This window comes from Nicotiana tabacum, chromosome 12 (assembly GCF_000715075.1).
Source record: "Nicotiana tabacum cultivar K326 chromosome 12, ASM71507v2, whole genome shotgun sequence".
NCBI lineage: Eukaryota > Viridiplantae > Streptophyta > Magnoliopsida > Solanales > Solanaceae > Nicotiana > Nicotiana tabacum.
The window spans coordinates 54,703,365-54,712,555 of record NC_134091.1 but is presented as its reverse complement, the minus strand read 5'-3'; positions in this window follow the sequence as shown (position 1 = coordinate 54,712,555).

The following is a 9,191-nucleotide window of genomic DNA, read 5'->3' as shown; positions in this document are numbered from 1 at the left end:
TACTCTTCTTCTTCTGATTCAACTTCAGGAATTTCGGCTTCTGTCTCAACTTCAGGAGTTTCAACTGTATTTTGCTCCAAAGTCGATGAGCTTGGCTCAGAAGGAATGCCAATTTCAATCTCCACCTGGTTCTGTGTACACTTTCCTTTATTTATATCACAAGAACTAGAAGACTCTTTTCTAGAATGTAACATAGAGGATTTATCAAAGGTTACATCTCTGCTAATTATAAATTTTGGTGCCATGGGATCAGGATACCATAGTCGGTATCCTTTCACCCCAGATGCATACCCAAGGAAAATGCACTTTTTAGCCCTTGGCTCTAATTTTCCATCATTTACATGCATGTATGCAGGGCAACCAAATATCTTTAAATCAGAATAATTAGCAGGAGTACCTAACCACACTTCCTATGGAGTCTTAAAGTTCAAAGGTGCAGAAGGAGCTCGGTTGACAATATAACAAGCCGTAGAGATAGCTTCTGCCCAAAAGGCATTTGTCAACCCAACATTTGAAATCATGCAACGAGCCCTTTCCAAAAGAATTCTATTCATCCTTTCTGCCACACCATTTTGCTGAGGTGTCATTCTCACAATATGATGTCGAGCAATTTCTTCATTCTTGCAAAATTCGTTGAATTCATCATTACAAAATTCCAAGCCATTATCTGTTCTAAGCCGCTTAACCTGTTTTCCTGTTTGCTTCTCAATCAAAATTTTCCATTGTTTGAAATTTAAAAAAATATCACTTTCATTTTTTAGGAAATAAACCCAAACTTTCTTTGAATACTCATCAATGAAAGTTAACATATACCTGGCACCACCTTTTGATGGGGTACGTGAAGGACCCCAAAGATCTGAATGAATGTAATCCAAAGTACCTTTTGTTCTATGAATCGCTGGAGATTTGAAGCTGACTCTTTTCTGCTTTCCGAACACACAATGTTCACAGAACTCTATATTTCCGGTACTTTGGCCACATAAGAGACCTCTTTTGCTGAGGATGGAAAGACTTTTTGCACTCATATGCCCCAATCGCATATGCCACAATTTGGTGATGTCAGAATCTGATTTATCTAATATTGAAACTGCAGCAGCATCTGTAACAGTACATCCCAAAAGAGTATATAACGTACCAGATCTGCGTGCTTTCATGATCACAAGAGCACCATGAGAAATTTTTAAAACTCCACCTTCACCTGTGTACTTGCACCCAAGAGATTCTAGAGTGCCCAAAGAGATGAGATTTTTCTTCTAGTCAGGAACATGTCTAACATCAGTGAGAGTTCTCACCATACTATCGTGCATTTTGATTTGGACTGTACCTTTTCCAATAACTTTGCAGGCATCATTGTTGCCCATCAAGACAACTCTACCTCCAATAGATTCATATGTGGTAAATAAATTCCGACTGGGACACATATGATAAGAACAACCCGAATCTAAAATTCACTCATTGTTAGATTTGAAACTATTATTAGTTGCTAAAAAAATAGTTCCCCCAGTCTCATCAGCAGCTACACTTGCTTCGGCAGTGTCAGTATTTTTGTGCTCACTTTTCTTTTCTGTATGCTTTTCTTTGTTTTTCAATTTAAAGCATTCAGAAATAATGTGACCTTTCTTATGACAATATTTGCACATGACATTTCTATATCTGAATTTTGACCTTGATTTAGGTTTCTCACTACTTGAATGTTTCTTATTGGATCTACCTCTTATGAATAAGTCTTCCCCTTGGTTCCCACTAGTTTCCCCAGTAATATCTTTATTTATTAGTTCTTTTGATTTCAAAATAGATTTGATATCTTTATAAGAGATATTATCCTTTCCATAAAGCATAGTATCTCTTATACGTTTAAACGGCCATGGTAAGGAAACAAGCAATAACACAGCTTGATCCTCATCTTTGATTTTAGCATCTATGTTACTTAAATCCATAAGAAGAGAATCAAAAGTATCAAGATGAGTAAGTATAGAGGTACCTTCAGCCATACGAAAAGTGTAGAGTTTTTGCTTTAGGTAAAGCATGTTTTCTACTGTTCTTTTCATATATAAGGTTTTAAGCTTTTCCCATATGCCTTTGACTGAGCTTTCTGCTGCAACTTCATGCAAAACCTCATTTGAAAGATTTAAAATAATGCTTGCTTTTACCTTTTTGTCTATGACGGCAAACTCCCTGTCCGTCATTTTATCCGGCATCTTCTCCTTTCCTTGCAGTGCCAAATCTAAGCCATCCTGAATTAGGATAGCTTCCATCTTTAACTGCCACATTCCGAAGTTTGCACTTCGGTCAAATTTTTCAACATAAGACTTTGTTAGAGTCATTTTGTCTATTTAAACTAACCCGGTTAGATTTGGCTCTGATACCAATTTGTTAGGATCAGGAACCCGGGTAGTGCGAAATTTAGCAAAACAACGGTATAATGACAATAACAAAGACAATGGAAGTTGATAATAACGGCAATTAAAGAATATAAAGAAGACACAAATTTAACGTGGTTCGGTCAAGGTGACCTACGTCCACAAGCGGAGATGAGCAATTTCACTATACCAACAAGAGTACAAAAGAGAGTACAAAATTAGAGTAAATACTCTAATTAATCCCAAATACCCCAAGAGAATAACCTCACAAGATCACTCCAAAGAAAGGGTTCACACAAGTGTTTCCCAACACTCACTCTCTTACAAAATACTCTATAATGAAATAAAGGAGGAGAAAGAAAGAAAAGAGTGAAAAACTCTTGAATTGGTGTGCTTACAAATGAGGAGAAACTCCTCTATTTATAGCAAAGAATCCTTGGCCTTATAATGGATATTATGTCATGGCAAATGTCATGATTCACAAATTTATTATAATGGATATTATATTATGACATTATTACAAATGTCATGAAAATTTATCTATATTACACCGTACATGATTTGGCGCATACGACAGGTGAGGCGCTTATAGCCAGCCCAAAATTGACCATTTCCCATTGGTGGGCTCTCTGTTTCACCACCTGGTGTATACGCCTGCCCTCCATATCTCACTGTCTCCGACCCATTTCTCAAACCCTTGAAAATGTCGTCCGACCAAAATCCAATAACAAATACAGGGAACAGCTGAAGATAATACTCTGCAGTTTACATAAAAACATATTGTAATATTCTCTGTGTATTCCAATTATAATATATTAGAGCGACTCTAAATCAGAGTTATCTTGTGTGTATTTGTGGCGTAGCCAGATCATATTATATCTATAAATATTTATATTATGTATATAAGTCAAAAAGTATTTTTTTTATACATAATATATTAAATTTTGAACAAAGATTCCTTATTTCGCCCTGTTCTCAGGTAGAAAGTCCAGACTAATGAGAATACAATAAATCAAACCAAAAGGAAAAATATATATATGAAACGCCTTTTATTCACTTTCAAAACTTTTGAGACCTCACGTTTTCAGGGTCAATAATGAAACTATTTTAGTGATGAAGTTTAACACTGATAGATCATCCTTGATTTAAACATTAAGAAAAATGCTACCGAGAACTATTGCAATTGAAATATTTTCACCTAAAAATGTCTACGTTTATTTAAATCTATATACTTATAAGTTTCAAATATAAAAAAATCAACTAAGTTCACTTATAGTTTTTTCTTTTAAAAGTTTATCAATTAGCCTAGATTTATATTCGGGTGATATTTGAAAATAATGCATTCCTTAACCTAAGTTGGAAAAATCATTTACGTTTTGATATTAGTGACATTTTTAACAATTATATCACACACTCTAGCAAGCGCAAATTGAAACAATTAACACTAATTAAATTACCTTCATCCTTGTAGATCTGAATCTGCAGTTCTTGGCTGTCATACTCTGGCAAGGAGACTTTTGGGAAAGCATAAGCTACTGGTATTATATATTTTCATAAAGAGCTTTGCAGCATATTTAATTTACATTTAATTTATTTGATTTAAAGAAATACGAATTCCTAAAATACTTACGGTCCAGTAGGTGTACAACCGAGTCCGTCCGTCACCATTTAGTTTTGGATGTACCTAAAACAAACATCACTTTTGGAAATGAAAATATTTCTTCTAGAATTATAGGGAAACAAATTATGAATGAGTAATAGGAAGACAAAGAAAAGAATTATCTCATATAGACATTGATATATTTTGCATGTGTTAATAATTTTTATGATCAACGTAAGATTTGCGCTTTTCTCTTAGTTTGTCATAGATATATTAATGGATTGATATATTTTTTTTATTTGAAATTTAAATACTTCAAAGTTTTTATCAGACATAAAATATTCATTTATTATCATTTACTATTTCAATTTTTATCAAATAATAACACGTTTTATTTAAATTACGATTTTCTCTAATATTTTATTAATATAATATTTAAATAATTTGTATCTTATATTTTTATATTTAAATATAAATAAATTATGCCATTCAAAAATAAACGATCTTATTCATTCAGTGTTCGGATCTAAAGACAACATCTTAATATTCTCAGTTTAAACGTCTTAATTTTTAAAAAAAAAAACAAGAATGAATACCTTAAAACGTCAGTTACCTACTTAAACTATCTGGTGTGCCCAAAACCCCCCTTAACTATATGCACCTATATATTAAAAAACCCTCATCGATTTTTTAGTGGTGAGTGTGATACACTCTTCTATTTACTCGGACTAATCTGATATATCAATTTAATTAAAATTTTTAACTAATAATAAAAAAAAGTTAAATGGGTAAATGTTTGGGGGGTTAAAAAATCAAAGGAAGAGGATGGAGGGATAAACACATAGTCATTTGTAAATAAATAAATAAATAAATCTCTTCTATCTATGGGGTATAGTTACGGGGGACAATAAATAAATTTTGTAAGGAGGATAACAATAATTAACCATTAGAAATAGCCAATTGGGGTCTCTCACGCGCTTTTTGGCGAATTACCTTAGGTATTTCATTAAAAGATCGACGAGGAGGGTTTTAATATGTATGGGGTATAATTAAGGGGGTTTTGGGGACACCAAATAGTTTAAGTATGTAACTGACAAAAATATGATAGTTTAAGGGAGCTTTAGGGTATTCACTCAAAAACAAATAGTCCGCAAGAGAGGTTTCTCTAACGGTTAAAATAAGAGGAGATGTGCAGGGGCAGAGCTATAGTACTGGGTGCGGGCTCGGGCGAACCCAGTAACTTTTTTCGGAACCCTGTATTTGTATTGAAATATTTACTAAATCTATATAAATATATACTGCCGAATCAAGTAACAAAATGGGTCTTGGTTCAATGGTAAGGGCTGTGGGTTTGCTGGGAAATATGGGGTTCTATTCCTGTTGAAAGCAATATTTTATTTTAAAATTTAGAACTCACACACTTCAAATCCTAAAACCAGATGTGAATGTGAAGGAAGCTCAATAAATTTGACCTGTAATTGTTAGAGACCTTAGGTATCGTAATTTGAAATTACTTCTATTCTTTTGGTTTCATATCATTCATTTCGTATAACAAAAAGTTAAAATATGTTAAGTAATTTCTATGAAACATGAATGAAAGCTTATTAAAAATTGCAATCTATTTACCAAAAAAAAAAAAAACTTGCAATCCATCCAGTTTGTATCTGCTCGAAATTTGTCGCATCTCCACTTTCAAGAAATATTGTTGCAGAAGTGTATTGACCAGGTCCATTTACTTGTGGATTATACAAAGTAACGATGGTTGAGGCACCTGTAAATCTATTTATTGCTGGGGACGCTTTTATGCTAATCCCTGCAAACTGAAATAATTCTTAATTTAATTAATCAGTTCTCACTATTATTTAGGATTAAATTTGTCGCCTATAATAATTACAATTTATATTGATGAAAGGTAACTGATACTCGTGAAATAATCAACCTAGTAAACCTATTTATTTATTTGTTTTGCCCCTTTATTTTTCTAACTAATATGCGTATCTCAGCTCAATTACAAAGAAAATAATTGAGTACTTACATCGATAATATCGCCAGCGAGGGATTCATTTGTCAACCTTAGGGAGGCATCTTTGGCTGTTTGTTGTTGTTCTTTTGTCATTCGTCGAATAGGGACAGTTTCAATTAGACACCCTTCTTTATTCAACTAATACTCCTCTGCTTTAAAATAAGAAAATTGGTCCTTTTGCGGTTGCTTAGCTTTCAATCTTTGTTTTTCCAGCTCCTTCGCAATGGTCCTCTGTTTTTTTTTTTTTTGTTTTTTATTTTAAGACGCCCACACAAAAAAAGGAGGATAAACTTCCAAAGAAAATTCAATTAAAAAACGAGTTAAAATAAAAAAATATTTGCAAGAATAATACTGAAAAACTACATGCATGTAGGATTATAATTAAATATGATTTATTGGGCAAACCTCGAGCGTTGAGTAGGCATATTTAGTGTGCATAATCGGGCACTTAGAATTTAACCTCACAAGACTAACCCCCACACAGTAAATTTTATAGCGTTTTACAAGTGTTCCGCTCAGGAGCGAATCCCACAAATGCCTTTTGAAACATCGTTTGGTGGTAATATTTTTCTCCTTTCTTTAGTCCAAGTTTTCTTATCTTTGGATATGGAGAAAATCTTTTGAAGATAATGAATGATTCATTCGCTGGAGAAAATTTTAGAGTTAATTCTTAGGAGATAACACATGAAAACCATTGTATATCCATGAGGAAAACTCATATTCCGTAATTATTGCTACTGTTTGTTTAGGGATTATTTTCTCTTTCTGTTTTTTCCCTCAAGGGGTTGAATAATTTGTGGCTAAATGTTGTTGGGACTTGGGGCAAACTAAAGACGACATTATGGGCGGCAAAATCAATACAAAATTATATAACTGGGCTCAAAAGTTAATGGGTTGGGCAGTATGTATTTTTCTTGTGGGCTAACTTGGGCTATACCAAAAAGTAATCCGTCAGAAAATGGAAAACTATCAAAACTGTCAGTCAGTCCATAAAGATTTTCAACCAAAACTAGCCCAAAACAAAATATCTATCGAAACTAGCCCAAATGTCATTTATAACACATATCTATTTTGCTAATACACAAAGGCAGTTCAAACTTTTTGAGACATTAGACTTGGGCAATATTGTAATATTCTAATTCTTTTAAGTTGTAATTCAGAGAATCGAGCATCTTAATTTGATTTAGAAATCACTACTAAACGTTAGCTTGTTGGATTTGATCGAAGGATTAAACTAAAAACGTCACGGATAGCCATTGAATCTTGCTAATTAAGTTGAATCAAAATTTTTGTTTTTCGAAATTAGAATTTATTTCAAGTGGGTGTTGTTGGAATAGATTGGGTACATCTTAAGGAGTGTGAATCTCAATTCTGGGACGATTTGGTGGAGATTTCAGGTGGTTTGAATTGAAATTTAATCCAAATTCGAAGTACACAAGATGAACATGGAAGAAAATGATATATATATCTCATTGTGTATCTCTCATGTATCTTTTGTGTATCAAATATGTATCTTCTATATATCCATATATGTGAGATACACGTGAGATTCATATATCGTAGAGAAATTGTTAAACTCGATTTTAGCTACGAATTTCGGCTCAAAACTAGTATAAATCACCTTCAACCTTACTCAAATTTTGTATATTGACTCATCTATATGTTTTCAATGAATTTCAACCATATCCATTGAAAAAGATCCCTTTTTTCTTAGATTTTTGGAATGTTGTATACATTTTTGTGTGTTTCATCACCTTGTTTGTTACCTGATCCATGAAATTTCCTTTCCGTCTTGCATCTAATGGTGTTGATCATGCTTAAAAATATTGAAGGAGATCTTTGCGTCTGGAAATAATTCTTATTTATCTAGGGTTTTCAATTTGTATGTACTTGATTAGTTTTGGTAAGTCTGTGACTAATGACTAGAGGTTAGTAAGTTTTGGACTTATTTTGGACTCGTAAGATTCCCTCGTAAAATAGCCAGCCTTGTAGATGCATGGACATTTTCATCCCTCATGTGAAAGTATACCGGATGGATATTTTCAGAATCGCCGTTTATATTTTAACCCGTTAAAAATAGTTTTAAACTATTTAACATTAAAATTATAAAGCACAATATCAGAATTTTCAAGTGCTTTAAAATTCTGGCACGAAACCCACCCATTTATTTTTAAGCCCATTTTTGACCTGCCAAAGTTTAGCTCAAGCCACCCATCTATTACCCCTAAATTTACTGCAGATAATTTAGTGGGGTGTTCTTCGAAGTGCCACAAAACAAAGCAATAACGGAGTGGAAATATAAAATATCGCAAACAACAGAAGTTTATGTTATCAGCTCATGTTTCTCAAAAGAAAAGAGAAAAAAGAAGGGGAAAAAACGGTTACGCAGGATTAGTATAAATCTTACACCTTAATTCTTTCTTTGTTCGGCAGTGGGTGCAGAAGAGCTGGTTATTTATAGATATTCACACAGTCATAAATATATCCATAAATAGTCTGCAAAAATAAGTCAATTTCACAACAAAGTTTTCTAAAATAAAAAATAAAATTCTACATATAAATTTTTCTAATTCAAACATTCAACATATAAAAGATATGGATACCTCAACTGTAACGTTTGCTCTTCTACTAGACCCGTATCCTTCAACCACACAAAAGGCAATGGTATTCCAAACTAAAATTATCGAAACAACACACCTTTTGCATTTTATTTCTGAAACTATACTTATATATAGAGTATGGTACAGAAGAAATGGTTCAATTTTGGAAAATGGTTGAAATACTTAAATAACATACTTAAACAGACATGTTATGCAATCTCATTATAAATATCTATGATTTATATGCACTTAATCCATTCAAATATCATGTTGTCTAAACTTGGAATAGTATTCATAATATTTTTATTTTTTTTTGTTTTTGGACCAAAAACAAATATTATGAATACTATTCCAAATCTAGACAACATGAATATTCTTTTTGGTACATTCCTCTGTTATGCATACTCCTATTTTGTTAACTTAATGACGCATTTGTTATCCAATATTAAATTTCCTAAGCCGCACAGAGATCCTTTATTTCTTAGCATAATTTTCTAATAGAATGAGAAACAAATATGATTGTTACCACTTACCATAAAGAACTTCAAAAGTTCGTGGAATCTACTCTTTGCGTTTAAAAAAGAAGAACAAGAAGAGGAGATTTACAA